We start from the raw sequence: 23,276 nt of genomic DNA, 5'->3' as shown, positions 1-23,276 counted from the left end.
TCCCGTCCCCTTAGGTGTCCATGGTCCCCCACCAGTGACTGGTAGGTGCCCTAGTTGTGAGGAGATGTGAATTCCGCATCCTCCTAGTACGCCATCTTGACTCAGCCTCTCTGCTTGCTTTTTGAGCCTCACCTCTCATCTACTGTCTACCCCTCATCTCTACACCATGCCACATTCCAATGATACTAAAATATTATAATTGGCCACACCATGCTCAAGTATTTATATCTGTTGCTCCTTCTGCCAGAAATATCACCCCCTGAACAAGTTGGTTAAACTCCTCTGGTCTTTTGACTTCCTTTCCAAAATACCTTTTTTGACCACTGACACCACTCTTTATCCCTCTAACCTGAATCAAGACTCACCAGGTGAACCTATTCTGTACCTTTATTAGGGTATGAATCATGTATTAGAATTAATATCCATATTCATATTAAAAAATCCATTAATAATCCAGCTTTGGTGGGTGCAAGGCTCTGACACCTGGAGAGGACTGTGACGGTTTTAGGTTTGTTGTGTAACAACAAATATCTTGTTCAATGTTCCATAAGAGTTGATAGTAATCCAAAATTTCCCATGAAGGCAGAAGCTATGCAACTTTCATAAATTCAGATTTTTTTAAATCTCAGAGATCATCAGAATACCTGCTCAAATATCTTTATGCTCTTTAAGCTCCTTATTTGTCTGCAAGTCATCTTGTTCAACAAGATCAGGAACAAAGTGGGGAATCATAAAAATAAATACATAAGTAAAAAAGTAAGTATTACCTAAAATATTTTTTCTCTGAGTATGACTCTATGATTTCGATTTCAGCTTTGTCACCTTTGTCTTTTGACTTTATACCCGCCGTAAAAATTCTACAAATTACAGTTCTAGTTTCTTTAAAGTGAATGAGAACTAAAAGAAATAGTCTGAGTGCAGAAATTCTTCCATCTTTTTATTTTCCAAGCAAGGGAGCCCAGTCTAGTTGTGGGGTCATCACACAGACTATTGACAGTAATTCCCTACATTTTCTGACCTTGGGTAAGGACAAGTTCAGCTATTTAGAGCAACAAGCACACCAGCTTTCCTGTGGTGCCCTCCTAATGCCTCTCAGGTGACCCTGGATCTGTGGGCTCTGGGTTAAGAGAGAGGAGTCTCCTTGTGACCGGCTTTTAACCCAGATTAACTCCCATTAGCCCCAGCCCCACCTAAGAAGAAGATGTAACTACCCTGTTATTACCATCACGCAAAAGGTAATAAGCTTTCTAGTCATTTTGAGCCATAAAGCATAAAGATGTCCACATTTAACAGAGGGGGCTTGACAAGCAGCACAGGTGTTTTCAAAACCAGGCACTTCCAAGCAGAGACCTGGTCATAGCCAAGCATGCCAACCTTTGGCTACTGCTTCGCCCAGACTTAACTGCACGGCACCTACTTAGCAATTCATCTTTGTTGTTTTCAGAGTATTCAATGGGGTCTTCATTGAAACAACTCTCTATTCCTGCCCTGATTTTATTTGTTTGTGTATTATTTAATCAAATAATGCATTAACAATAATAATTAAAACAAAGAAAAAAGGGAAAAAAATCTGTCTCTTGATAAACATACAGCTCTTTTGGTATGAGGAGATGAGCTTTAGCAACAAAAGATTCAATATTGCAGACATCAGACAGTATGTTAAAAACATAGAGAAAATGGAAAAACTCAGAGAAGGCTTTGATTGGAGTTTGTTAAGAGAATATCTAGACTGACTTTTAAGATGACTTTTAAGATGGCGAAAACCCGCATCTAGTTATCCGACATCATGTTGTATTAAAATCCTGAAAGAACTGAGAGCGAAATAGGAAAGACGGAGGTGGCCCGTTTATTGTCAAAGCATAAATTTCTAAGAGTATAAAATACCATTCAAATGCAAATATAAAATAAACACATATTGACAAAATCATTGTACTTTTTAATAAGGGAACCAGCAGGATAGTAAAGCTGTTTCAAAAGAGAATGAGACAGCCTGAACTACTCACAATCAACTGAAGATGCTAAAATATAATTACAAAGTTATATATGAAACTAATTAATGTCCTAGAGAGTACTACAGCCATATTCTTTTCTTCCAGACACAAATCCATTGCTTCCCCAAAGGACAAAATTCGTTGTCAATTTATCAAGCATCTACCTTCACTGAGTCTAAATCCTGATCAACAATAGGCAGTCAATCAAACAGTGGTTCATTCCCCCAGAGCAGGGGTTGGCAAAAGTTTTCTTTAAAGTGCCTGATAGTAAATATTTTAGTATTTTTGTGCCATATAAAATCTCTGTCACATATTGGTTTCCTTTTTTTACTTTTTAAAAATGTAAAATCCATATTAGCTCAAGGGCTGAACAAACAGGCCTTGGTCTGGATCTCACCTGTGGGCTATAATTTGCCAAACCCTGCCCTAGAAAATAAAATAATCCTTGAATGAACCTGTTGCACAAGCTCTAGTGTGACACTGAGAAAAACCTTGCAGTCTTCCCTTGCCTTTCTTCCAAGATTTGGGTAATTTGCTCATCATAGAAATGAGGTAGCAGAGGCAAAAAGAGTTGATTAGCCCAAAGCTCTAAAGCAAGATGCACAGCTGGGACTGGACTGGGGCTTCAGTGCCCTGTTCTCTCCTTTCTCTTAATCACGTACATGTACACAACACACACACACACACACACACACACACACACACACACATGCACACACACACACACAGTGACAGTTTTGATAAACTATTTTTAAAGACTTTATTTTACTTACTCATTTTATAATGTGATACATAAGATGTTTAATAAGAAATTCAGTTGGCATTGTTTTTCATATTGTTATATTGGGTAGTTGTAATCATAGTCTGTTCTACATGCAAAAATGTCAATGCCAGTTGAAGGGTCAAAGCTAAAAGAGAAGAGAGAAGAACCAAGAAGGAAGGAATAAAAGGAAAGGAAGAAACTCTGACTAGGAAAGAGCAATAAAGATATTTTATCCCTTCAAGAGAGTTGTCAGGGTCTAGTAGGGAAAACAGAAACAATTCTGGGTAGGTTGAAAAGAGGAAATCTAATACACAGAACTAGTTATCAAAGTGATGCCTGAGCTGAAAAGCTAAGCAAAGGCTGGTGATGAAACACAGAGATTAACATCAACTAGAAGTGCTATTGTCTTATGGCTAGAGGCACACAAGAGGAGGGGGTGTTAACAGATCTCAGGAGTCTGAAGTGTCTATTGGGGTCAGAACACCATGTGAGGGTTGACTGGTAGAAGTTGGAACCACAGAAGGAAGGCCATGTTTGGAGGCATGGAAAAGACGCAGTCCCTGATGAAGACACCACCCAAGACAGAGAGGGGAAACAGTCTGGAGTCTCCCTTCCCCCTCCCCCCACCAATCCCTGTCTGTGGCGCACATGGACAAACCCTCTAAGTGTATAAAAAACAAAAAAAAAACAAAAAAAAGAAGAAGGAAGGAAGGTAAATATGGAAATAGAAGTAGGGAAGAAACAGGAACCAAAGAGGAGTTAAGAGAGAAGAAAGCACGGTGCACAATAAAGCAAGATTCTTGAGAGTAAGCTTTCATTTCTGCATGATAGAAGTTGCCAGCCCCTAATAAACCACCCAATTTAATCTATGAAAGACAGGGTGTTGAAAACACTATAAAATATACATAACTCACTAATGTCAAACACATCTATCGCTACTAACATTATAATTATCAGACACTATTAAAAAACCTAAATGTGCATAATGAAAAAGAATACTGTTATATCTCCCTGAATTTGCATTTTCAAGTAATTCAGAATCATAAGTATAATAAAATTATTATGCTGAATTACTTTTATTAAACCTACAATATGAAATAAAAAGGTATTTAAATCCAAGTAAAGTGCTTAATGAAAATTCTTGTTTTATGAAATGCACATATTATGAAACTATATTTGAGTTATTTAAAACTGTTGTTTAAATTAGGCTTCTTAAATATTTTGAGAATGCTACTGAACTTATACACAAACAACTATAATGTCCCATGAATTTAAAATAATATTTAGCAGTAATTAAACTATACAGATTTTTAAATATAACCATTTTTGAATGTGAACAAACTTAGCGAGTTTTATTAAGCAAGTGTATTTTAGAAACATGCCTTGGGAAAAATACAATTTCTTGGGGATATGAAATATAAGAAAATAATTGGGGAACTTTTAGGAAGTCCCTGAAAATTTTTAACCGTATAACTCTTTCAACTTAAGGTTACTTTTCTTTCATGATTAAAATGTTAAACTTAGAAAAGTAGCAACTTTTCAACAAAACATGCAACGTACTGGTTGTGAAGAGCTATGCTATACATTATGCAAATTTAATTTTACCCTTGCTGTAACACTGAATAAATGCACATACTATGTCATAATGAAGCATTTCTTCCTAGTACTATTCTAAACTTACCATACAACTCAGCCATCAGTAAAATGTTATTTAATATATTACAAGTATTTGTTAATACCAAAGGTTTAATTAATTAATTCTATATCACAATGCTTAAAATAATATTTCTTACCTCACTGTTTTCACTTACTGGAAGGATATGAGATGTTATCCTATTTTGAAGTTAACAAGTTGGCCTACTATAATCCCATAGATGACAGAAGACACAAGACTCCTGAATCTGAAACAAAAGATGTTATTACTCATAGTAAAAGCAGTAGGCAAAGTATCAGGACCCTTGAGTCCCCCCTCCCACAGGTGCAGAGAGCTGGGTGACACCTGCATACTCAATGGTTTGTGTCACAAGTGAGAAAGCCTGAGCTTAGGGAACCTGAATCTTTATAATGGGCAGTAAACATGCCTATCCTTTGCTCTGGAGAGAGACACACTATTTTCCAAGGCTGCTTGCAAAAATAGTCAGTGCTTCTGCTTACAAGATAGGCAGAAATGTGAGAGGCCTGTGGAGAAATGTCTCCCAACAGCTACCCAAAGCCTGGAAAATAACTAGTCTTATTACAGGGAACACAGGGAAAATGCTCAGACATCTTTGCTCTGTGGACTGTGAATGCAGAGCTACATCTGAACTTGCAGGAAGCCATTCCCTGAGAGCAGGAGGTAATAATCAACAGAGAAAAGGTTAACAGTCATCTTTCATCAGAGACGATACTCTCCATAAAAGTAAGTCAAAGTATATTACTTTGCAGGAGATGGGATTTTTCTTTGGAAGCTCTTCAGCAAGCTGCCTACAAATGGATAAGAGAAGTGCCCTAGAAAAGAGGCCCATGTTTTCTAAAGATGGAAATACTTGGAGTTAAACAGATTGCATTTAAAATAAGTGTCACAAGTGAGATGACTCAACTGAAACTTCGCTGCTTGATCTTCTGTTTGCTCTTCTAAAAAGAAGTCATCATTTCAGATCTTAAATGTACCAAATATAGTTTCAGTTGTGTCACACCCCTTGTGGCTCCACATTTCAGTTATGCAATATTACAGTGGAACAATGCTGCCCACTTGAAATTCAGCTTCATTTACTGTGTTGCGGTAGTCCTGAGAACCCTCTGAGTAGACATCAAAGCAATCATTCCATTTCTGCTTAAATCAATGTGTGTCTATGGGGAGTAATACTAAATTCTGGTGCTATACAAATTTTTTAAATAATTAAACACAGTTTCCACTATAAGTGGCACAGGACACCTCCTTATGAATCCACTAATTCATCAAGTGCACAGATGTAATTTATGCACACAATAACTAAACTGTATAGTTAGAAGTTTTAAAGAAAACCATAATCAAAACAATACATTAAAATCACTGATTTTTCTTTCGTTTTTTTTGGAGGGGGGCCTCATTTAAAAAAATTGTGCTACCTCTACTCCAACCCTAACAAAAATCTCCACAAAATAGGGCAATATCTTAAGTAACTTGATATACTGTTGTATAATATAAATGTTTAAGACTGTGCACCAGACTGCTTATTGTAAGAGTACTTTATTTTGCTTATTATTTTGCATTGATGCCTTCCTGCAGAGTTTTTACTCTCATCTACCTAATCTATTATTGGAGTATTAAGAATCACCCAAGTTGACAAGGTAAAGTAAAAAAGCAGTTACTGCTCTAATTCACCATCCATCCATCTACCCACCACCCACTTTTCCAGTCATCTATATAGTAATCCTTTCAACCATTCATTAATCCAGCAAATAATTAACTGTTGAGTTGCTTCATAACTGTGGTTCATAGAAAAGTGAGTAGGGACTTCTCCCAATGGGTTAAATAACATGTTGCTTTCACTGATCACATAATAGGGAAATTATTACAGGAATGCAATGATAGAAGGCCCTGTATGTGAGTCAGCTGGGATAGAGCAGAGAGTTTAAGAAAGTGAGAAAGAATGCGTGTGTGCGTATGTGTCTGTTTGGAACAGGAAGAGCCTCAAAAGAGGTTAAGACTTAGCCTTTCAATGCAGGGGGTGTGGGTTTGATACCTCGGCAGGGAGCTAAGATACCCCATGCCTTGGGGCCAAAAAACCAAAACATAAAACAGAAGCCATATCGTAACAAATTCAATAAAGACTTTGAAAATGGCCCACATCAAAAAAATCTTAAAAATAAAAAGAAATCTAAAGAATAAGTTAGGCTTAAACCAATACTAAAAACCTACCAGATAGGGTGATGGGATATAAAAGGTGTTGGGGGAAAAAGAGAGGGCGAGCGAGCACCGTGAGTTTTGAAAACCTCAAGGCCCAGTCAGCTGCTTGAGTGAATGATTTACGGTCTCATCCTATCTCTATTCGCATTCACTGGTCTTCTCATTTCTGTGGCTGAATCTGAAAATGGAGACATATGGCAGCCCTAGAAATTCTACCACTCCTCTCCCCAACCAACACCTAATAAGCCAAGATTGTGGGGCCACACAGAAGAGGAGTAGAACTTCTCCTTTCGGCTTTGGTTTGTTGCCTGCTGACGTGCCACAAGTTAGAGGTATTAATATTCACACATTTCAGAAATGCTCATTGAATACTTGCTATGAGGTATGCAAGGCATTAGTTTCTAGGGAGACAAAAATAAATAGGGTGGATAGAACATCTGCCTCTTTGGAAAGTACAGCTTAGCAGCAGAGAGAAAACGAAACAAGCCCAATAATATTTTCTATTAAAGGGAAAGGATAGAGTTCATAGAAGGACATGTCAGTCTTTGACAGGGATGGAGAGCTCAAATAAATCCTTCCAACAGGCATCTACCATTCTCTGTGCCAGAGTGGGGAGGAAGCTTGTCAAGGGGTTTAAGCAACAAAGAAAATTAAAATTTTCTTTTAGAAAGATGCCTGAAGTGTTGAAATGCCATGGAAATGAACAAAACTTTCACTTCTAGGTGTTAAATGTTTATGTATAATCTTGTCAATGTAAAAATGTTCACCAAAATATTCTATAACTTTGATCTCCTTTCTACATGCAAGGTATAAGCATCTTCAGGGCAAGAAACTTCCCTTTCACCAAGTAGTGGGACAGAGCTTCATACACAGTAAACACATTTTAAATACTCTTGTAATGTCTAACCCAAACCCAGAAAATACAACACACTGAAGCTGGCAGTGTCTGTTTGCTTTCTGTAGACAATAAATAAGTTCATCACAGACCCTAAAAGTGGTTACAAATATGGTTGACATGATTATAAGACCTTGATTTTGTAAGATTTTCATGTTCCATATGCCACGGAATTAAAAAATTATGTCAAAGTTTGACTAAAATTCTGTAACCAGTTCCTTAAAAATATCGAGCAACCTCCCTTCTATTTCCTTGGTCTACACCGGAGGAAGGTGGGTTTGTGGATGGGGAAATCAACTAACACTTTTCACAGAGTAAACTAGAACCTCTCCAGCTCACCTTCAGACGGAATTCTGTGGCACCCACACATGTAGTTTAGAATGAGGACAACTTCCTACCTGACTGCTCCACAGCAAAATTCATACCATTGTGGGGAGGGGGGGGGAGGGGAAATTCACCCCTGAACTTTCACCCAGTTAAATGTCTAACTATGGCAAGAAGTGAAAGAGCACCTGGTGGAAAATCAAGCCTTGCTGCTGATTCGCATCTCCACAATTCCCCCCAGGGGAGTCGGGTGGCCAGTTAAGCTTAATTGCTGAGCACCAGGCTATGGGGTCTGGCCCTTTCAAAACTCACAGCTGTAGTGGTGGAGACTTCTTCGCTGAGCAGGATTTCAACCCCACACTAACCCCAGTGACACTTTACCCTAACGCACTGAAGCCGAGAGGGTAGATCCACCTTCAGAACGTTGCCTTATTATTTAGGATTGATTTTCAGTTAATTTTCTTTTCTGAATTTTAACGTATTCCCTGGTCTTTGCTACTTATTTGGTTTATGATGAATAAGATTAGTGTTGGGGAAAAACACACCTGTGGGAAAACGATGAGTGCAAAATTTTTATTAAAAAACTCAAAACACACAATTTAATAAAATTCAGAACTCACTATACATTTATGTTTTGAATTTCACACACAAAAATTATTCCTTGCTTTGAATTTAGAAAAAATTCCAAAAATTGTCGGTTATAGAAATCTCAAACAACCTGAAGATGAGTGTATTTTATATTCCCGCCTTTGTAAAGGTAGGGTTTTCTGTCACTACTCCTTCTCTAATGCTTTTTCTCGGGATTCCGATAACTAAGATTTTTCAGGATATATTCTCCATCTGACATCGACAGGAGTGAAATCGCAAACCTGTGCCTGACTCACTTTCTTTTCAGGTTTATTTTTATAAATAAGTAAGTTGTTATGCCTCCTCGTCACCATGACAGCTTTCTGCAGTGCCGAAAACACACCCTTTCCCCCTGACACTCTTGTCCTACTCAGATTCCACGGTTTGCATTGAAAATGAACGAATCCTGAATGATATCCTTATTCCAGGCCTTCCGCAAATGGGTTTGGCATCCAGGTTGCTGCTGGAGTGTGAATAATTTTCCATTCTGCATTCATTAGTCATAGAAACAAGCAAAGAGGATTTATAGGAAATGATGGAATCTGGAGGCTAATCTGTTTTCTCTCTGGTGGTGTTATTGATTTCTTGACATCCTTTTATTTTTCTCTAGCTCTAGGAACACAAATGATAGGCAAGAAATTTTCTAAAACATAATTAAATATCATCTTTCAAGAAAAAATTGTATGTGAATTGGGACAAGAAAAGTGTATGTATTTGAGAGAAATATAGAAAAAAGACAAGCAGTAATGTTCAGACAGGTAGGAAGTATGAAGAAAAGGAAGAGGCTAGAAGAGTGAATGGCAGTTATGTAAGTACTACACCAATGATGACTATAAAGAACGCAATGATTTTTACTTTGCATCTTTTGATACAAGTGCCATCACAATCTAGTTACATGTCACATTCAGACAGACGGTACCTTGGCACTTTCTGATTCTCTAAATTTGTGTGAATGTTTATAAAGAGAAAAGTCAGCAGAAAAGGAAGTGACATTATGGAAACTCTTTTAAATGAGATCTTTGTAAGCTCCAGTTTAACTGAATAAATAACATTACAAGTAAATTCACGGGACAATTAGGAAAAGAGGTTTAAAAACAGATACATATAAAAAAATTTCTACTAAGCAATGAATCATGTGAGAAAGCTTCAAGAATATTGAGCAAATGTACAGAGGAGAAGAAGGCTGAGTATTTTTCAGAACTTCAGGTGGATGTTGTATTAATTTGCTAGGGTTGCTATAACAAAGTATCACAAACTGGGTGGCTTAAACAACAGAAATATGTTGTCTTATGGTTCTGAAGGCTAGAAGTCTGAAATCGAGGTGTGGGCAGGGTTGGTTCCTTCTGAGATTCAAGAGGAACACTGTCCCAAGTGTCTGTCGTTGGCTCGTAGATGGCCGTCTTCATGTTCACATGGCACTCTTCCTGCATAAGTGCCTGGGTCCAAATTTCTCCATTTACAAGGACTCCAGTCATATTGGATCAGGAACCCACCCTACTCCGTTATGACTTTACCTTAACTAATTATATCTGCAACAATCCCATTTCCAAATAAGGTCACATTCTGAGGTGCTGGGGGTTTGGACTTCAACCCATGAAATCTGGGCAGCACACAATTTAACTTATAACGGGTATGAACCTCTTTTAAAGGGAAAAATATGCTAGCAGATAGCCCACATTGACTATTTCAGTTTTAACGTTACCTGAATGAGTAACGAAACATATTTCTTAAAATTCACATAATACTAAGCAGACGAAATCTAAAATTAAATTTAAATTAATAATACTAACTTATCATGACAGAAATGTCATTTTGTTGCAGCCAAATCCTATTTAGAACGTGAGTGTGCTTTTGGCAGCTACAGTATTAGCTCTTTTGATTTCAGTATGGGCCACAGATAATTCCATATCTCCCTAGCTTTCTCTATTTGAACTTCCAAAAAGCAAGAGTGGTTTCAGTCAGTCCTAAGGGAAAAGAGGCTCCCTGCTCAAGAGAATCTTCCTCCTGCATTCCCAGGCAGCGGGACCCTGTACAAACACTTCCACCTGATTATGGGTGATACCATCCAATTAGAGTGTGTCTCTGACATCATCCAAGACACGATGGGTATTTCAGGTTTCAAGGTTACTTTTTGACCTTCATTCATAGTGGCAGTTTCAGTTAACATCTGTAGCAAGTTAGTAATTGCCTCTCAAATGGAAACTCTCTAGTCCAAAATCCCCATAGTCGCTGCTGAGAGGAGCCCACAGACTTCACCACGGCCCCAGTCTCTGCTGCGCAAAGAGCTCTCACACAGAACATCTGTCCCAACACCAGCTCCTGTTCTACAGGGGGTGGGTGGGCTCCGGCAATCATACTGGTTCCCACTTAGCCTGTCTAATTAATCTTTCTCGAAGGGCGAATTTACACGTCATCTTTTACAAGACTAGGTAGAAAAAATGTTCCCCAGTCACTGGAATGAGACATAATACTCATTCCTATAAAACATTCAGATAAAAGAAACATAACTTCTTTACGTAAACATAAACATTCCAACTTCTACTCAAACTCTCACCTTAAACCTATCAACCCTTTTTTTTTTCTACTCCTTCAATCTAATTATAGCCTGAGTTAGGGCTTCACCAGGGAGTTTCGGTACCACAGTGCACGGGGTTCCCATACCAAGGAGCCCTGGACACTTCCCTTTTCTGTCCCTGACCATTCTACCCACTCTGATGCAAAAGGCTTTGGGTTCCCAGCAGGAGGCTGAGCCAGGGACCTGGCCCTTTTGCCAATCTTTTTCCTGGTTAACCTACTTAACCACTGCCCAGCAACTGTAGTTCAGATTTCCCATCGTAACCTTTGCCTACCTTCCAGCTTTAAATTTCTCTAAACTTGGGTAAACAGAGTGGACTTATTTGGGCCCCTTTAATGTTGGGGACAAGCAGGGAGGTCCCTCTGCCCTGCCCAACACTTGGCAGTGCTCTCCTAAAACTGTGCTGTAACCCCAGCAGTGTTCTTTTTATTCATCTCATTTCTTAACGACTGTGTAAGATCTCCACCCTGCTTGGATGATTTTAGGGACCTTCCCCTTTCTTTTTCCTCTTTTTTGCCCATATCAACGCTTCCTTTATCCCTTTGTTTTGTCTTTTTCTTTTGGCCTCACCTCACAGTTTACAGGATCTTATTTCCCCAAGCAGGGATTGAACCTGGGCCCTGGCAGTGAAAGTGCCAAGTCCTAACCATTGGATCGCTGGCTCACCAGGGGATTCCCTATCACCTTATTTCTTAATAATAGTTTGAAATTTTCCACCTTTTGGGAAAGAGTGCCTCTCCCCATTCTCTTCTGAATTAATCTTATGTCTTTATTAGCATTTGTATGAGCCATGGGGGGAAACTGAGGCAACAATTTCAATAAAGCTTCCAGAGCTGTCCCTCGGTTTTGCAGCAGTAAGGGTACATGGGGTGCCCGTGTGAAAAGGACCCTCTGAACCACAGCACTTACAATGACAGGGTAATAGGCACATTCAGTGGGTGACTATCCAGGTCACCACAAAGCCAGTCCCACATGGCCTGCACACAAAGCATGTAAGCTGCTTCACCCAGGGTGTTCCACTTGGCATTTATGGGGGAGATGGTCAGTCCCCCTCCTCAGGACAAGGAGACCTCACAGTGGTTTTTATCCAGTCCACAACATTGACTGTTCTCTCGGGAATAACCTCCTGTGTGTCTGGATCACGCATCTGTGATCGTTCACTGGTGAGCTGTGTGTACTGTATCAACCCAAATGTGCCCTTCCATCCTGAATCATTAAAACAAAAGACACAGCCCCTACAGTAACCACTCTCACTATCCATTTCAGTAAAGGCTCTAGAGGAATCTGATGACACAGATCTACAAATGAAACAACCCTTTTACACTATGCCCGTTGGTCCATAGGTTCTTGGTTTTGCTGTCTTGCACACTGACCACCTTCCTGGTGACCAAGGTCTTAGAGGTACTTTCTGTTGTCCCTTTCTGGGTGGCTTTGAGACTAGTGGCCAAAATCTCCGACTGATCAAATTCTGAGCTCGTTCCACCAGCAAGGCCCGACTCAGCACTTTCTCTTACTTTCCTTATAGCTCTTGCGGGTTAAAATAACCAAGAGAGCGTATATTTAGCTTTTCTGCTATTAGTTTGCATTCCCTTAAGCATGCCGTGAACCAAGCCCTACAGCTGGCTCCAACTCTAAATTCTGTTGGTAACTTTTAGTAATTGATGGTGCAGCTACTTCTCCATACTGTGCGTGACCATGTGGCCAGCCAAGAATCAAGGTTCCTCATGCCCCACCCTTTCATCCTTCCTCCTCCCAAACTCTACATTTCCATGAGGCAAGGCTGTTCTAGCAAATCCTACTTCTCTGACTCCAACTAAAAGAGAAATACTTGTTCCTATACTCACACAGCAATGCTCCACTTCTCACACCCAAAGTAGGGGTTTTTCCTGCACCAACCAATTCTCAGCTCTCCAGACACCACCGGCTGTCCCACAGTTCAATTCTGACACTACCGACCTGGAGTTAGTGCAGATCCCACAGGTTTAAGGGCTCAGTTCCGCAGGACTGCCCCTCGTCCAATACCAGTCACAGGTACTGGATTCCGAGGTTACCCACACTTCCATCAAACGTGGCTGACAAATCAGGAGTTCCCATGACTCCTCTTCCAGTTCGGATAACTTACTATAATGACTCATGGAATTCAGGAAAACACTTACTTTTACCAGTTTATTATAAAGGATACGACAAAGGATGCAAATGAATAGATGCAAGAAGAGGTACATAGGGCAAGGTCCAGAAGGGTGTCAAATGCAGGGGTTTTTGTCCCCATGGAATTGGGGTGCGCCAGCCTCCTGGCACATGGACGTGTTCACCAATCCAAAAGCTCTCAGACTTCATACTTGGATATTTTTATGGTGGCTTCATCACATAGGTATGATTGATTATTAACTCAATCTCCAGCCTTTCTTCCCCCCCGGCCCCCACCGAGGATGGAGAGTAGAGTTGAAGATTCCAAGCTTCTAACTGTGGCTTGGTCTTTCTGATGACCAGCCCCACCCCATCCAGGAGCTATCGAGGGACCCCTACCTACCAGTCATGTCAATAGCACACAAAAAGACGCTCTGATTACCCCAGAGTTTCCAAGGATCTTAGAAGTTCTTGGTGTCAGAAACCAGAGTCAAAGACCAAATTAGAACAAAAGATGCTCTTAGCACCCCTATAACTTAGGGAATCATAAGGTTTTTAGGAGTTCTGTGCCTGAAACTGGGCGAAGGGTAAAGTAATTCTTATTAAGCCACAGAATCGTTGCCGAACATTATTATGAAGAGCCTACTGTATCATCCTGGGTCCAATCAAGACAGAGAAACCACACAGTTAACACAGGGAAACTTTAATATAAAGAGTTATTAACTATAGCAAGGGATTAGAGTAACACAAGGTTGGCTAGTAAGAAGTAAAGAGAACTTAAAGAATCCAAAATTATCAGGCAAAAGGAACAGCCACTACCTCTAGGGTTAAGGGTTAAGACAGAGCACTCAAGGTAGAGACACTGCAGGGCTGAGATCCAGAACCTGCAGCTCTGCCTCATTTTATGGCAAAGAAGTTGCTCTATCACTGCACCAAAAGAGCTTGCTAAGAATATGTCCTTCAGGACATCAGGTAAAGCTGTTCATGGGGAAGGTGTCTCACCAGAGTCTTTCTGCTACAAAATCTCCCAAGATAGTACCAAGGGGGAGCTGCTGGCTGCCACGCACTGCAGGAAGCAGCAGCTCCTGTGCGCCCTCTACTGGGAAAAGCTGTGCACGTTCTACTGGCGAAGCTTCAGCGCCGGCTGGCAAAGAAAAACAATTTAAAGGGTCCATGCCCATTTTCACTGATCATACAAAAAGTATGAATTTAGAGCTAAGAGACAATAAATCCATAGGCAGCACATCCACCATCACTGGATGCAACGGTCATTCACATATTAAGGTTATTCTATTCTTTTCTTATTTGGCAATAAAAACAAAGGCTACTGACTCACAACTCCTTATCCTCACACTTCACTCTTGAAAGCGATTTGAAAATGATTTTCATAATTATTGATGGCAAAATCTGACGTGATGTAACAGAAGAATATTTATAATTTTTATCTCCCTCTTAGTTGGATATACACATTTATCACTGTGTTGATTTCAGGGTTCTGCCCCACCCCACCTGGAAGTTATATACTTTGCAGTGTATGCACCATGTTACCTTTTGCAAATCTAAAATCACGAAAAACATCTGGCCCCAAGGGTTTCAGATAAGGGATTGTAGACCTTACTGCTTGGAACCGATTTGATCTTAAATACAAAAACAGATAAGGGGAGGTAACATCAGTAAGATGCAAAAATAGGAAACCCCAGACCTCATTTCTCAACAGAAACACCAACTTAACAATATACCATTCAAAAAGCCTTCGTGAGGGCTTCCCTGGTGGCGCAGTGGTTGAGAGTCCACCTGCCGATTCAGGGGACATGGGTTTGTGCCCCGCTCCGGGAAGATCCCACATGCCACGGAGCGTCTGGGCCCGTGAGCCATGGCCGCTGAGCCTGCGCGTCCAGAGCCTGTGCTCCGCAACGGGAGAGGCCACAACAGTGAGAGGCCTGCCTACCGCCAAAAAACAAAAAACAAAAAGGCTTCGTGAGAACTCCAGAAACCAGTTAGGAAGTTGCAGTGCCAAGACCAGTCCAACTGAAATGGGCAAGAAGCCAAGGTCAACGTCAGGACCAGTCCCATTGAAATGGGCAAGAAAAGCCATTTCATTTCAACTACATCAGTGCCTCCCCTAAGCTGGCACAGCCTGTCACCAGGAACAAAGCCCAGCTCCTCTTGGGATAGGAAGAGAAGAGTGAATCATTAGTCCAAAATTCCAGCTCTTCAGGAGCCTGACTAAGGGACTGGTTTCTGTCTTGCCTGGTTGGAAAGCTGATGGGGAACCAACATACTTTGGATGCCTGGGCCTGCTGAGGCAAAAGAGAAATCACTGGCTTGTGGCAGCATCAGCGAATCTGTAATACTATAGACAGAAGGTGATAGCTGCCATGATCAGGAGAAAGCACTCAACTTGTGACCCTTTTGGGGGAGCTGCCCTAAGGACTGGTTTTTGTCTTGCCTGACTCAGCACTGATAAAACCAGCACACGTTGAATGTCTGGGGGCCATGGAGAATAGTACCTGCAGTACCACAGAAAAACAGCAGAGAGCGCAAGATATCACCAACTCCTGAAAGGGAAACCATCAAATCTCCCTAATTGGGAAATAATACACACAAGCCCAGGGAAGACCCATAATGATAAAAGGTTTGAGAGGTCCCCAGAGTCTCTACCCAAACTAGTGAAGGTCTTCCTCTGTATCAGGCCAGGCTATGTAATGACTGGGAAAAGTGTCTATTTTTTTCAAATGCAGAAATCCTGACCAAAAAAAAAAAAAAAAAAAACCAAAAACAAGGCATGTGAAGAAACAGATGGCCTAATCAAAGGAACAAATTCTCCAGCACATGACACTAAAGAAATGGAGATCTATGAATTACCTGACAAAGAATTCAAAATAATCATCTTACGGAAGCTCAAGTACGACAAGACAACACAGATAGACAACTAAATGAAATCAGGAAAACAATGTATGTACAAGATGAGAACATCAAGAGATAGACACTGTAAAAAAGAACTAAACAGACATTCCGGAGCTTAAGAATTCAGTAGCTGAATTGAAAAATTTACTAACAAGAATCAACAGCAGAGTCAATCAAGCAGAAGAGTACATGAACTCGAAGGCAAGTCAACACGCGACAACATGGATGAAACTTGAGGATATGAGGAATCTAAAATAGTCAAACGCTCAGAGACAGAAAGTAGATGCTGGCTCCCAGGACCTGTGGGGGAGGAGGAAAAGGGGAGTTGCTCAATGGACAGAGTTTCAGTTTTGTAAGATAAAGAAATTCTAGAGATACAGAGCACAACCAATGCACATTTGGTTAACTCTACTGTACCGTGCACTTAAAAATGGTTAAGATGGGGCTTTCCTGGTGGCGCAGAGGTTAAGAATCCGCCTGCCAATGCGGGGCACGCGGGTTCAAGCCCTGGTCCGGGAAGAACCCACATGCCGCGGAGCAACTAAGCCCGTGCACCCCAACTACTGAACCTGCGCTCTAGAGCCCTTGAGCCACAACTACTGAAGCCCACACGCCCTAGAGCCTGTGCTAAGCAACAAGAGAAGCCACCCGCCATGAGAAACCTGCGCACCGCAACGAAGAGTTGCCCCCGCTCCCGCAACCTGAGAAAAGCTACCGCGTGCAGCAATGAAAACCCAACACAGCCATAAATAAATAAATTAACTAATTAATTATTTAAGATGGTAAATTTTATTTGATATGTTTTAAATAATAATAGTAATAATCAAACAGATAGGAGCCCTGAAATGGCCTCACTGTACTCAGTAAGAACATGATTCAGAAGATGCTTACATTATTTTTTAGGTATCTGTGTAAATGAAATTTTTAAAAATTAATCTTTTCTCATGAGGAGCCAGAGTCCCTCCTAGGATATTTCCAGAATCTGGGGAGTTGCGACAGGGAGAGTGTGGAGGACACAGATGGGGCGCCTTCATACCCTAATTTGAGAAACCCAGTGTATGCAATTAAGTCAAACCTCGTATATGAAGGAGTACAGCTTTAGACACTGCTTAATTGTCCTTTCAAATAACAATTGCCAGGAAGAAGCAAAATACATGGTGCCAGCACCCAGAGTTAACCCTAACCCTGACGGTAACCTTAGCTTCAGTGAATTCTTATATGTTTCTGATAAATAATAAAAAAAATCTTTGTAAATGAAACTTGTAGTGAATGGGAGCTACAATGAGTAAAGCCATTTCTAGTAACAAGAAATTGGCCTGCTCTTAGCTTAAATCTCTATCATGATCTAAAAATTTCTAAACGTTAAGCAATCTGGTAGTAGTTTCTGAGTTTCATTTTCTTTGGTTGAACTATACTAAATGTCAATACACTTGCTTCATAATTTCCATAATTATGGAATTTTATATTCTAAAATTTCATTTTAATTGAATTTAAAAGTGTGAAGCAATCTGCTTTTTATTGAGAAAAAACCTCCATCCCATACAGTTGTCACAGGTTCAGAGCACTACCATTTCACCACGAAACGGTGCAGAGCATTGTTCATTTCCTTCATAGATATCTTTATCAAATCCATGGCTCCATTCTTTACTGTAAGTGCTAGTATAGAAGAGTATAATACCAACTATTATACTTGTGCTGAGGAGACCTGATTGATCAATTGAACAACACAGAAATCATTCAAGTCATGCCATTCATTCATTAAATATTAGCCATGCAACAAGATACCTCATAACTGTAATTCAATAATTTAATTAAAATAACCATATGAAATAAAATAGTGGTCACAGACTTGGAAATAATTGAACATTAAAGAAAAGATTTAATAGCCGTCTAAAGGATGAGCTTCTTTATTGCACATTTGGCAGGTAAGTGAAGACAACAGCATCCCCAGCTAATGCTCAGATATGAGCATTATTAGCACTGTGATATTTGCAAAGATGGCTCAGATAATTGCCGTAAACCATTGAGAGTACATATTGTTAAGCATTCAGGTACCTGACCCTAAGCATTTAGAAACACGTTCTGCTCTTTGAAAATGTAACTGGCTAGGATTGTGGCCATCTGTAACTAAAGTACAAGTGTGCTATTTGAAAATTAAAATACAGGTCCATGCATTGTTATAGATTAATATTGTCAACCCATTTCATGAGAAAGTTTAAAATAATGGAAACCTCAAATAATTTTAAAGTTCAGTTAATAATGGCAAAATTGCAAAGTTGGCCAAATTACCGTTGACCCTTGAACAACATTGGTTTGAACTGCCCTGGTCCACTTAGATGTGGATTTTTTAAAATAAATATACCGTCAGCCCACTGTATTCCTGAGTTTGGCAACCGTGGATTCAACCAACTGCAGATCTAAATTTCCATCCGAGGTTGGCTGAATCTGCTGATGTGAGACCCATGGACATGGCAGGTCAACTATGAGACTTGAGCGTCCGCGAATCTTGGTATATGTGGGAGTTCCTGGAACCAATCCCCCCGCCCTGTAGACTGAGGGATGATTGTATAAAGTCTGCTTAAGCCCAGGCCTCCCACGGAGACAGTACTTTTGCAGATAAACAGAAACACTCACTTCTAAACTTTACAGTATCTTGTGATCCAAGCCATTGTCTATACACATAGGAACTTCTACAGACGATTATCGTTACCACTGCTATTATTTTAACATAAAATAACATAAATCTTTTTAAAAACTCTGATAATAGTATGCAAGCATTCATCAAGTGGCGATGATAGTGCTTAAAATCAATAACTTTGGAATCGAATGTTTTTAATATGGAAAAAAACCTACTGTGAAGATAGGCAAAAAAACAGCTTGATTCACTGTGCTGTTAATTTGGGAAAATGCACTATTGTTGCCTGAGAACCTCCTCAGAGCTGCCTGGGTATGATCTGAAATCACCCCCTGGTCCCTGGACACAGAGGGCAGGGAGAGACCAAAGAAAGGGGCAGATCACCCCAGATTGGGAGGTGGCAGGTTTACTAAACAAAGGAACTTGCATGTGAGGCTTGACTCGAGCAGTTGCAAAATGAGCAGCTCTCCGCACACATCTGCCAGAATCTTAAAAGTTTACATAGAGACCGTAACAGGGTTCAGTCGTGTATTTATCCTAGGCGGCTTCAACACCACATTTCTATTTCAAGGCTGTACGCTTGGAGCAGCTTTTGGGGGCGGGAAGGAAGCACAATGCAACTCCCAAGGACAGGAAGGGGGGGGCAGCAGCTTGAGGGTCAGCTGGAGGTCATGTCCTTTGGACAGCTTCCTCCAATGGCTCTGTGCCATGTTAGAGGTAAAACTGAGAAAAGAAATACACGGGTAAGCCAGGCACACCTTTAAGCTTGCCAAAATCATAACATCCCAGGCAAGAAAAACAGAGAAAATGCAAGCAAGTTGTTAGCACATGGCTGCAAGATGAACCTCTCCTTGTAAAGTGCCCTTGAGTTTAGTCCTAAAGGAAACTCAGACCTGTCCGGTGCCCCAGTGGGCCTCCACATTCCCCTCGGGATGACCTAACTTTATAACCCAGGCCCCTGACCTCCTTTATCTTAGAGCATTTACCTGAGAAAACTTGTGAGGGCAAATCCATTCTCTGCCTCTATGAGAAGTAAATTTTTTTTTAACTTTTATTTTTTATTGGAGTGTAGTTGATTAACAATGTTGTGTTCGTTTCAGGTGTACAGCAAAGTGATTCAGTTATACCCATGGAAGTATCCTTTCTTTTTCAAATTCTTTTCCCATTTAGGTTATTAAAGAATATTGAGCCAAGTTCCCTGTGCTATACAGTAGGTCCTTGTTGGTTATCTATTTTATATAGTGTGTGTGTGTATGTTAATTTGAAACTCCTAATTTATCCCTCCCACCACCACCCTTTCCCCCTGGTAACCATAAGTTCGTCCTCTAAGTCTATGAGTGTTTCTGTTTTGTAAATAAGTTCATTTGTATCATCTTTTTAGATTCCACATATAAGCGATATCATATGATATTTCTCTTTCTCTGTCTAACTTAAGAAGTAAATGTTTTTGTAAAGCCTCTTGTCAGTTTTACAACCAGAATGTCTTCCTCAAGGACCTAGAAGCCCTTCCTTTGGAAGGTAGGACATCATAGAAGACAACACCCTCTCTCCCAGACTCAGTGGGAAGGAAGGAGTCTGACTTGCCTGAACACTTGCTCCAACCTGTGAAACTCCCTCCTCCTGTCATGATGATAGGAGGAAGCTTACATTTCCTTTGGTGAAGGTCAATTAGCAAATGCAGAAAGCCTAGAGCCTCCACTCCAGCTCTTGGAAACACCCGCTTTGTTTCAGTGGTGCTTGTATCCCACTTGGTCTGTGCTCAAGCCCCTGTAGCTGGAAATAGTATCAGAAAAAAATCAACTTCTCTCTGCTCATCATCTTGTCTGGTGCACTTTTTTCCTTTAACAGGTGAGTTTTAAGGAATATCATGTCTCACACAGACCGTGGCCTCTGCATCCTGTAGTGGTGGGAGATAGAAGCTGAGCAGATAATACAAGGGGCTGGAAGATGGTTCTGGAAAAGAGTAGAATGTCTCCGATTGTCAAGGGTTTAACCTGTCAGCACCAGAACTAAAAAAGGAGGTGGGGGGGACTGAGGGAAGACTGTGGCTGAAGTAGTCTAATTCCACAATTCTGGAAGCTGTTCTGTCTCCACACTCCACAGTGGATGAAGCACATTCAAAGCTAATAGGATTTAAGTACCAAGAGAGGAGAAAGGGCCCTGGAGACAAGAGGAACAGAGTCTCATTCATTGGATGGAGGGAGGGAGATGGGCCTCAGGGCAGACCACTGACACAGCACCTCTTCAGTTTTATTAAAGGAAAAGCTCCAGCTCCTGGAGTGCTGGGCCCTTGGGAGAGCCAGCAAAATAAAAGTAACCACAGTGGGGAAGAAATTGCTTTTTCCTGTTAGTAAATATCGGATGCTTCTTAATTTATGTTCTATATAAGGAATTAATATGATATGGTTATCTGAATCAGATGTTCTTGGAAGTCAAAGCGTTGAAATTATAGAGAATCAAATAAGACACTCATCCCAAGCAAACAGCTCTCCTCAAGCCTTGTTCAGTTTTAGGATCTCAGCTGATTTCCACTGGACTTTTCAGGGGACTGTCAGCCAGGGTGTCTTGGGCCTGGTGAGGGGCCTATAGCTTCCCTGGACAGCTTCCGTGTGTGTGCCTTTTGAAAAAGAAAGAGGTCATCAGATTATTTTTCTCTTTTTATTCAATGGTGTTGTCTTCTCAGTGGGTACGAGGTAATTTATAGCTCCACACTCTTGGAGTGGAGCTCTTATAGCTCTTTATAGCTACAAGAGCCTTACACAGAAAGGTGAATTCACAGGCATGATATTTTTCATTTATTCCTGGTTGACTAGAATCTCCAGATGCCTGCATTCTACACTGACCACTCCTGAATGGGGGAAACTTAAACTGGGTCTCTGGACACACTAAGGTAAATTGGGCCAGAAGGAGGAGGGGAGTGGGAGGAGAAGAAGTAGTATGTATTCAACCCTCGGTTGAGAGAAAAAAGTCCTCAGAATATCCTGAAGAAATCAGAACCCCCCCGCCCCGCCCTCAATCTAAATGGTGAGAGATTAAGGCCTGCTCAGAGGAGGTACTTCCTCACACTTAGACAATGCAAATGTAACCCCAGAGGCAGCTCACACTACAAATTTATTCATCCAACAAATATTTACTAAGCACCTAGTATGTCTAAGCACCAAGTAGGTAGAGGGGATACAGAAGAGAAGATTAACCAACTCTGCCCTCATGTGGCTTGCCTTCTAGTGGGATAAAAACAGTCCATCCATCAGTACGACAAACAAGAACATATGAGACAGTAGTACTTGCTAGGGAAAAATTAAAATAGGATGATTTGATAAAATTGTTATTATAATTTTATTATCAGACTTGATGCTCGGAGAAGGCCTAACAGAGGTAGAGTTATTTAAGCTAAGGACACAAGAAGAGGTCACCCATTTGGAAATCAAGAGAGCAGCTAGGATAAAAACCCTGAGGCAAAAGGCTTGAGTGTGGGAGCATGAACACATCCGTGGGCTAATGTACTGGGGCTGAAGGAGGGAGCGGAATAAGACGGCGGGTGGGAGAGCATGGGAAGGCTCCAAGGGTGGGAGGAGCCATGACTCAAGGGGTCTTTACCGTGGAGAAGGTGTGGACAGCCAGCTCCTGCCGTGCTGGGTCCTCGGGAGACCCAGCAAAATAACGGTAACCACAGACATTAATCAGTCAAGGGACCTTTGTGCCATATAATACGAGTGTTTCTGTCAAACCTGCAATTACCCAGCAATCGACACTTACTCCCATTTTATAGCTTGAAAACTGAAACTTAGAGAGGTTGTGTGACCTCATCAAGGCCTCATTGCAAGTCGTTGGCAGACTCAGAATTTGCAATAGTTTACAGATTTCCTGCGTTTGATTCCTTGGTGAGACATGAGCAGGGCTGAGTGGCCGTTTCATCTCCTTAGTTCTTTCCGTTCTCTCTCTCCACTGGCCCAGGAAGGAGCTCCTATTCCAGGTTCCCCTCTGCTCTCCCCTCTGACGGAGCTCTGTCTCAGGCTTTTGTCATCACACAGGTGGACCCGAAACTCGCTGGGTGGCGTCTTCTGCTCCAAACAATGGTTGGAGCAGATCCCACCCCAGGAAAGCCATCCTCAGAGGGCCACACCTGAGGAGTTTACTCTTTGAAATTCACAACCTAATCATTAACTCACACCTATCAAAAGGAGTGGGAACTTGGAATATAACTGCATTTTTAAGTATAATCTAAATGTAGAGGGCTTCCCTGGTGGTGCAGTGGTTAAGAATCCGCCTGCCAATGCAGGGGACATGGGTTCGAGCCCTGGTCCAGGAAGATCCCACATGCCATGGAGCAGCTAAGCCTGTGCACCACAACTACTGAGCCTGCACCGTAGAGCCCGTGTGCTGCAACTACTGAAGTCCACACGCCTACAGCCTGTGCTCCACAACAGGAGAAGCCACCACAGTGAGAAGCCCGCACACCACAGCGAAGAGTAGCCCCTGCTCGCTGCAACTAGAGAGAGCCCGCGCGCAGCAATGAAGACCCAACACAGCCAAAAATAAATACATACATAAATAAATAAATAAA

Source organism: Tursiops truncatus, chromosome 1 (genome assembly GCF_011762595.2).
Source record: "Tursiops truncatus isolate mTurTru1 chromosome 1, mTurTru1.mat.Y, whole genome shotgun sequence".
NCBI lineage: Eukaryota > Metazoa > Chordata > Mammalia > Artiodactyla > Delphinidae > Tursiops > Tursiops truncatus.
The sequence above is the reverse complement of the archived record's forward strand: the minus strand, read 5'-3'. Positions refer to the sequence as shown.